The 9,165-nt window shown below is 38.6% G+C and overlaps 1 pseudogene; it reads right to left on the minus strand.

The window, feature by feature from the left end:
* Positions 1-4,815: 4,815 nt before the first annotated feature.
* LOC118923795 (olfactory receptor 14C36-like) lies at positions 4,816-5,754 on the minus strand (annotated as a pseudogene).
* Positions 5,755-9,165: the final 3,411 nt, after the last annotated feature.

Here is a 9,165-nt window from a genome sequence, read left to right on the forward strand (position 1 = left end):
AAAGGCCCAGATCCAGTGTTAATCTGGAACCGAGGCTCTGTTTGTGTTTTCCCACAGGACTGAAACAATCCCATCTGGGTGCCTGAACACCTGACACGGAGAGTGGCAAGACCAGAACCGGAAGTGCGAGATGCCGACCCCACTGATGCTGATCCTGCTACTGATCCTTCAGCAGGCGATAGTGGAACCCAGAGAACTATGGGGTCTGGTGAAGGCTTGGCCTCTACCACTCCCGGTGACTGAAACTGCACATACCTTTCCCGCCTTTTTCTCTACCTATAGTACACTTAATCTCCCATATCTGCCCTTTGACAGCTCTATGTGTTACTGGCATTCCTTTTCATAACCTCTCTAAAGCTGCCAATCTGTCCAGGGAATTAGGCAAGATGTTATCCACAAATTGGTCCTGTGAGTTTGATGTGCTCACCACTCAGCTACAGCTAGAAATATTGAATGTTAGTTCCCAAAAGGTAGAGTTGCTGTCTATAGCTCAGTTTGCTGAAGCCGTGCTAAATGCCACCAAAGCCTGGTCAGGCATGGGTGTTATGGGTATATTACTCCTTGTAGGTCTTCTCCTACTTGGGAGAAAAGTCTGTTCCATGCAACGGCAACATTGGGAAGTGGGGATGGCTCTGGTGCAGGCCATGGCAGCTATAGAGGAAGGCATCTCCCCTAGAGTGTAGCTCAATATGTTGGACCAGTAGTCAAAGACGGGTAAGATCAGGAGGTACGCATACCAACCTAAGACAGGGTGCAGACCTTAGCTGTCTGTTGCCCTATGATGGGTAAGGATGCTGTGCCTCCCTGACAACCTAAGACAGGCATGGTCCCCGAGCCTCATTGTGTTAAAAAACAAAAAAGGGGGAGATGTAGGGGCCGGCCTACAGCCAAGGCTGAGTCCCACTATGGCTGAACACCGCCCTTCCACTGTAGCTGACCAATGCCCTAAGATGGTGCCCGCTTCCTGAGCGCCACCCTTCCTGGTTTGGTGGCATTAGCTTAAGGAAGTTGCTCCTATAGGCTTGCCCCATGCTTCCGCGCTCGTGCTCAGCTCATGCAGAAGGCATGCTACCAATCAGCTTAAAGGTCACGCATGATCTTGATCACCATAGGCCAGCTTCCTTTATATAAGGCATAAGCAGGAAAGAGAAGCTCTCTCTCTCTCTCATTCTTCCTCTCACTCGCTCCCTCCGGCTGTTGCTTCTTCTCACTCACCTTCTCCCGACCTTCCGGGCAACAATAAAGAACTGAAGTGAACCAGGTCTGTGTACGTATCGCTGTCGTCACCGCCACAAGGAGCGAACGCAATACAACCACTCAATAAACAGTCTAGTTTTCTGAAGCTTTCATGATGAGAAGAAATTAGTCACCTATAGTAACATTGTGGATGGAAAGATAGGGATGATAGAGATAGAAATAGAGATGATAGAGATAGAGAGATGATAGAGATAGAGATAGAGATAGAGATAGATAGAGATAGAGGTAGAGGTAGAGGTAGAATTAGAGGTAGAGGTAGAGATGATAGAAATAGAGATAGAGATAGAGATAGAGATAGAAATAGATAGAGGTAGAGGTAGAGGTATAAGAAGAGGCAGAAATAGAGATAGAGATAGACGTAGAGATGAGAGACATGATGGAGATTCCCAGGCATCCTCTCACTGAGTCAGACCCCTGTTCTTCCAGTGCAGTCACTCTGGCTACACAAGCTCCTTTGGGTTAGGTCCTCTGTGCAAGCATTCCTGGATTCCTGACTCATAGAAACTCTGAGATAATAAAATATTGTTTGAAGCCAACAAGTTCGAGGAAATTGTTTCACAGCATTAAGCACCTGGAAAAGGAGCATTTTCTCTTGGACATTTCATCCATGGATGATTCACATGCAATTTTCTATTTTGCTTATTTTCTAATATTTACGATTTTATCAGCAACTATTGTATTAATATTTCTTTTTTATTGAAGTAAATTATTGATATACAATTTTATATTGACTTCAAATATAAAACATAGTAATTTGACAGTTACACACATTAAATCCTCACCTCTACTAGTGTAGTTACTGTCTATCAACATAGGAAGATGTTACGGAACCACGGACTATATTCTCTATGCTGTACTTTCATCCCCATGACTAATTCATATTGTGACTGAGATTTTCTGCCTCTTTATCCCCTTCACCTATTTTACCCACCCACTCCAACCCACCCCCACCATGGAAACTACTAGGCACTTTTCCGTGTCTCTTGAGTTCTGAGTCTACTGCTATTTTGTTCACTTTGTTTGTTTTTCTTTAGATTCCACATATAAGTGCAACCACATGGTATTTGTGTTTCTCTGCATGGCTATTTCACTGAGCATAATACCCTCTAGCTTCAACCATGTTGTTGCAAATAGTAAGATTTGTTTTCCTTTTATGGCTAATTATTCCACTATGTATATGTAACACATCTTTATCCATTCATCTATTGATGGACACAAAACAAGTTTTAACAAATTTAAGAAGACTGGAATGACATAAGGTATTTTTTTCAAAAATAATGCTGTGAAATTAGAAATCAGTGGTAGTAAGAAGATCAAAAGATACTCAGATCGTTGGCAATGAAACAACATACTCTTTTATAACCAACAGTACAAAAAATAGAAATTAACTCTGAAATCAGAAAACATCCTGAGGTAAGTGGAAATGAAACACAGTAAACCCAAGCTCCTATGATGCAGTAACAGTAGTGTGTAGAAGGAAGGTTACAGTTATAAAAGCCTATATCAGAAAAGAAAGACATCAAATAAACAACCCAAATTTACCTCATAGAAATAAAAAAAATAAGAACAAACTGAACCCAAAGTTAACAGTAAGAAGGAAATAACATTCAGCTGAAGCAAACAACATAGAGAACAAACTCACGTATTTCTAAATCCAGGCGCTCATCTTACAAGGAGAGCATCATCATCGGCCACAGCAGGCCCTGAGGTGCCCCAGAAGATAACGCATTGAAAGAACTTTGCCCAGTTCATGCCACAGTTGGTTACACTTATGCTTTGAAATTGTTGATTATAGTGTGAGGGTTCAGAATATTTAAAGTGATCAGAGTCTTCACAGTAGTCACATGGCTGAGAGGCATTCAGAATATGACATTTCCACTTTTCAGTCAGGGAGACATACACTATCCCGAGGACTTACTGGCATTACTGTTCTCCTTTTGTTGCAAGCTTGGGGAGACAGCCCCTTTACCCACCCCACCGCCAACAGTAAATATGGCCATGTGACTTATTCAGCCAATAAAATGCGAGCAGAAATGACTGGTAGAGACAAAAACTCTTAGCATGGCTAAGAGCTGACTATGGAATTCTATCTTCTCACACTTCACAAACTCAAAATGATTTCTTGTCATTTTGAAACAGGAAAAAACTCCATCATAACTCTTCTTGTTTTTAGGTGTACATCAAATGAATGCTGTGTCATTTGTATTGTGATCTTTCTTGATGTAAAAATGTATGTTTGAATTCTTTTCAAATATGTGTTTTGTATTTTTATTGTTAACCCCTGTTTTCAGAATGTGTCCTTGGATTGCTTTGTGGTATTTTCTGTTTGTCTGCTTTTGAGTTCAAGAGTCCTTCTCCACTGTGAATGCAAAAATCATCTGGGAATGTAGGCAGAGGCTACCTTAGGTTACATGTATGTTTTTGAAAGATCTCATAAAACTGATATCTTCAGGCCCACAGTCAAGAAGTCACTTAGCTTCTGATTGCAGAGTGCTCCCACTTTTTCCACTTGCATTTTCCAGTAAAAGTTTATGAATCATATTTCAGTGTGACTCAGCCCTTATTTCCAATCCTCAGTCAAGTGCATCCATCACAGAGAACCCCCCTGCTAACCCACATTTGGCACATATTGTGAGCTAGAAATAAAACTTGGTTGTATTATGCTGCTAAGACTTTGGGATCACCAGTAATGCAGTAAAGCCTACCAAATGATGGCTGATACTATGACAATGAGAACAAATCTTTCAGATAACATTATCAGAAAGCAAATTAATGGTATCTTTAATCCCCAGTGGCTTTAATGTATGTGAGGAGAAGCACATGATAATAAAGGAGCAGGTAAAATTTGTACATTCTTGAATAAATGTAGCAAATAATATTTGAAGCATCAGTAAATAAATATACTCCAAGCCATTTGAACATAATTTTAACAAACATTTTTTCTGATGACGTGTATAATGCATCTGTTCTTTTTTTTCCATGTAAGAGAAGCTGTGTAAAATGTTTCTTATCTTCTCAAAAGGATTCCATGCTCCTGCCAAACCCATTTCTCTTTTCATAATATAGAGCTCATTTCATTCATATTTTATGGAATTCAAAAGAATGTATGTTTTTCATATTTATTTTTAAATGAATCAGTGACTGGATGTTTTTATTTTTTCTTTATAGTAATATCAAATGTGACCTGTCAAAATTAATTAACATTGTTTTAATTCCAGGTTTGTGAATACTTAAAAGATTGCATAAATGTAGAACAGAAGTTTAACATGAACTATTTCTCAGGAAAACCTTTTGGCTCTTTAAGACTGACATTTTTGGGAGGCCCCTTAGATCATCAAAGCAGGAGTGGGAACTCTTACTTGTAACACTATATCTTTACCTAGTGGCATATTCAAATAATCCAGAACCTTCAAAAAGGAAAGATTTTGATCAATGTTACAATTTAAGGATATTTATTCAATTTACATCAGCTATACCTACAAAATCCTAATCAGTTACCTTACTTTACTGCTGAAAACATAAAGTTTTCTCGGTAATTTAGGTTACCCTCAACATTTCCTATATGTTTCCTGAATGAGACATTCTTTTCATGATTTTCTTGATGGCTCATTTTATTTGTTCAGTTCTGAGACTGTAGATAATAAGGTTGAAGAGTGGGGGGATTATGGAGTAGAAAACAGAGAAGACCATGTCCTGGATGGTGGCAGAGGTGGCGGATGGCCTCAGATACACATTAAATCATGAGCTGAGGAAGACAGACACCACAAGGATGTGGGTGACACAGGTAGAGAAGGCCTTTGTTTTGTCTGCTCCATATGGAAACTTGAGCACAGTGGAAAATATGTGAATGTAAGACTTGATGATGTAGATGAAGCAGCCACCACAGATCCCCAGGCCAGAGGCCATGACCATCATCTCATTGCTGGAGGTGTCTGAGCAGGAGAGCCTCAGCAGGGAGGGGATGTCACAGAAGAACTGGTGGACCACGTTGGACTGACAGAAGGACAGCCGGAACATGTTACCTGTGTGCACACCTGCATAGGTGAGACTGCTGAGGATGGAGACCAGGGTCATCTGGACACAGATTCGAGGGCTCATGATCCCAGAGTAGTGGAGGGACTGGCAGACGGCCACATAGCAGTCACAGGCCATGATGGTGAGGAGCAGAAGCTCCACATACACAAGGAAAACCACCAGGAAGACCTGAGCTACACATCCAGCCTTTGAAATGGTTCTGCTGCCAAGCAAGGCGTTGATGCATGAGTTACGCACTATTACAGATGTGTAGCATGCGTCCAGGATAGACAGATTTCTGAGGAAGAAGTACATGGGTGTGTGAACGCTCTTGTCAAGGGTGGTGACAGTAACAATGAGAATGTTCCCCATTAATGTCACCAAATACATCAGAGACAAGGAGATGGCGTGCAAAGCCCTCAGTTCCCATACATCAGAAAACCCCATGAGGAGAAATTCCAGCATCGTCATGGAATTTGGCATCAGTGCGTCACACAGCTTGAAACTAGGAAGTAAGGAGAGATGTGCTGAACCCAGGAAGAGTCAAGTCATGGGGCGATGCCCTCAGCTGTTTCAGTCCTAACATCGATGTATTTCAGTCTATAACGATGTCCCTAGTATGTTTGAAGGAAAACTAAGTGACCCTTCATCAGTCTGGATGACATTCTTATTCTTGCGGGAGTAGTGGAGTGGCAATCAGCCTCGTTGCTCAAAAACAACAGACATATTAAAGTTCAATATACATTTCTATATGTTTCCATTGGAGAATGCGATTTTCTCATAGTCAAATAGAAATAAACATAGGCATAGATTACATAAACATTGTTACATTTTAAAATAATTTTGGGAGATCATGTTGTTAAATATAGGATAATTAAAATAGAATATTGTGGTTGTGTTTCAGTCTTACATTTTTATGTGAGTGTTCGGACAATATTGGGAAAAGTAACCCTTTCTTCTAGAGCATGCCTTTTAAGCATAATGATATCCCTATGACATTAAATATTAATATCAATGGAACTTTACTTACTTCAAATGGATCATGTTACCTGATATATTTACTCACACCAAATCTACTCCTCATTTTTCTGTTAAACTTTAATACATCTCATTATTTTTTCTAGTTGTTCCTCTCTCCTTTCAAAGACAGAAGGATTGAACCAGATATTCTTGTTTCCTTAGAGACTCCTGAAACTCACCCCTAATATTCCCTCATTATCACCTTCAGTCGTGGTACTTTTCAAAATTTCTTTGATTCTACTGGCTGAAAAACAAAATTAAACAACGAAATAATGGCATAATACCTTCTAATACTAATTTAGCTTTCTCCTTCTAAATTACTAATTTTGCTTTTTGTCACTGTGATCTTCATCTTTTTCAACAAGTTTTCTGAACTATCTGTCTTTGTTTTTGCATCCCTTAACAAGTCAAGTGTTGGCTGTTGCCAAAAATTCTTTAGGGCTTGTATCTTCTGTCCTCGGTCTGTTCGGTTTATTCATCAGTGAACCTATAAGCCGACATCCATCTGGACGTGGCCACACCACTGGTATTCTCCTGGATCTCAGCCATCACTCTTCCACAGATCTTTCTTCTAACTTCCTCCAAATAACTATGTCCAGAGTTGAATTTATTGTACTCTCACTTTGTCTGAAAGTAAAGGTCTTTTAAATTCTCTTCAAAAATCTTACAATCCAGACCCATTCACACTGACCCATTCCCTCAGACATCATTTTGCTAATATCACCTATCATGAACTTATCAAACATCTGTCTGTGAAGGTCTTCAGAGACGTGAGCCACAGGCATGACCTCTTTTTTATCCCATCAATTTTATGACGCTTAGAATATTTCAGAGTGGAAATAAATTGAGTGGATGCTTTGAGCTACCTGTTCTGTTAATGCTTTTAAGTTCTCCAAGGTTTGAATTTGATGAAAATTTATGCCCTTCAAATGTCAGGTAAAGCTACATAAATGTATTTGATATTAAGTATAGATTTTTTTAAAATTGGGAATAAGCTATCACATTACTAAAGTATTGTTACCACTAATTCTTTATGTACACATGGCGTCCAGAACAGAGGAGAAAATACCCACATCAACAAGATATTGCCTCTACATGTTTAACAGTTGAACTAAAATATCTATGTTCTGGATATTTTCAAGGTTCTTTGGATAGAGGAAAAAGTAATTTGCAGTTATGGTTTTGATTTCCAGCTATCTGGATCAAAATATTCACTTTTATCATGAGTGAAATGGGCATTTCAAACTATAAGCTCAATCTCTAAATCTTATGAAACTGGGAGCAGTGTACTACCTCTCATATAAACTGGTCAGGATCAGATGAGACTACATGTAACACATTTAAAAAAAGGCTGAGAGTATCATAAATGCTCCGTAAATATCCCATTTTCATAAATAATGCTAATATTTCTGTGTTCCATTGTTTTAAAGGCCAATATTACTAGCATATATGTGTATGTAGTCAGATACTTTCTAAATAAAATTTGTATATCGAGTCTAAATCTCTCAAAGGCAGTACTGTAACCCCTTCTCATAGAGAGCAAAAATCCTGCGCATTTAACCGCTGATATTTCCAAGCTGTCTCCCCTGTGGTTCTCATGGACCTGCTGCATCCAAGTAGCACTGGGAGTGGGCCGGTTCAGTATCTCTATAGTTTTCTAAATAATGTCCTCATACTTTTGTGATGATGAAGTACTTATAATTTCCTGTACAGGAGTTTCATATAATGATTACATCAGGCATTGAAGCATGAATCCAAATAGTTTCCAGCAGCATAAATTCTCCCATGGAAGAGCCACCAAGACCTCGTCTGCACAGCAAGGAGACACAAAATCTAGGAAGTATCACCAGGAAAGCAAGGTTAGAACCGTCCTTCACCCAAGATATAGTCACTTCACCTGTCAAAACAGGATAACTGTGTGAACTATTATACTCAATTTTAATAATGTATGTTCATTCATAGATTTATTCTTTGAGTCATTGGTTCAACAAATATAGGCCTAAGACCAGAAGTTTTGTGAGTAATAAAGGCAACAAAACAAATCCCTAGCCTCACAAAATCTGTATTCTGTTAGAAGAGACTGACAGTGAATAGTTAATATTTGAGGAGAAATCAAATATTTCAGGTAGTTTTATGTACTTTGATGAAAATGCAAATGGGTGATAGACATGTAAGAAAGACTGTGTGACTAGGGAGGGGAGCTGGGACTGGTCAGGTAAATTAACTTGCCTGGAAACCAGTAACAGTTATGGAAATAGAGATACATTTTTTACTTTCCCTGACTGAAGTAATGTTTTCCCTCCTTTGTCTTGTGTAAAAGAAGCCCTGTATGTATCTGTGGAATTGATTTAATAAAATTAACATATGATTTTCCAGACCAAATAATGATTTGCATTTTATCTAATCTGATTCATCTCACATGTTGGTTTGAGTCAAACACTGAATTATGAGTTTAAATTCTAATCACACAAAAGATTTAAACATATTTTTGATGTAATACTGAAAAAGTACTAAGTTTAATAAGATGACTAGTTTTAAGTTAGAATTTCTGTAAAAAGTTTTCCCATTGTTAGTTAATTCTGAGTTGGTTTATCTGAAAATATTTGTATATAATTTCTTAGAGAATTACAAAGTATATCCCCTTTGATGTATCAATTAGCACATCTTACACTGTTGACATTCTCAAAGTGCCTCTGTTTTATCTTGAATATTTTCTAATAAAGCCACAATTCATTTCACTGAAAAGCCACAGTCATTTTCATTCTACTGCTAAGTGAACTGCAACACTTGGGGAACTTAACCATCTGTTTCACTGGTTTAGGAGATGAAAAGTTACTACAGGTGTAGGTCCGAATGAAAAGACTAGAAGTGAAT

Source organism: Manis pentadactyla, chromosome 13, assembly GCF_030020395.1.
Source record: "Manis pentadactyla isolate mManPen7 chromosome 13, mManPen7.hap1, whole genome shotgun sequence".
Classification (NCBI taxonomy): domain Eukaryota; kingdom Metazoa; phylum Chordata; class Mammalia; order Pholidota; family Manidae; genus Manis; species Manis pentadactyla.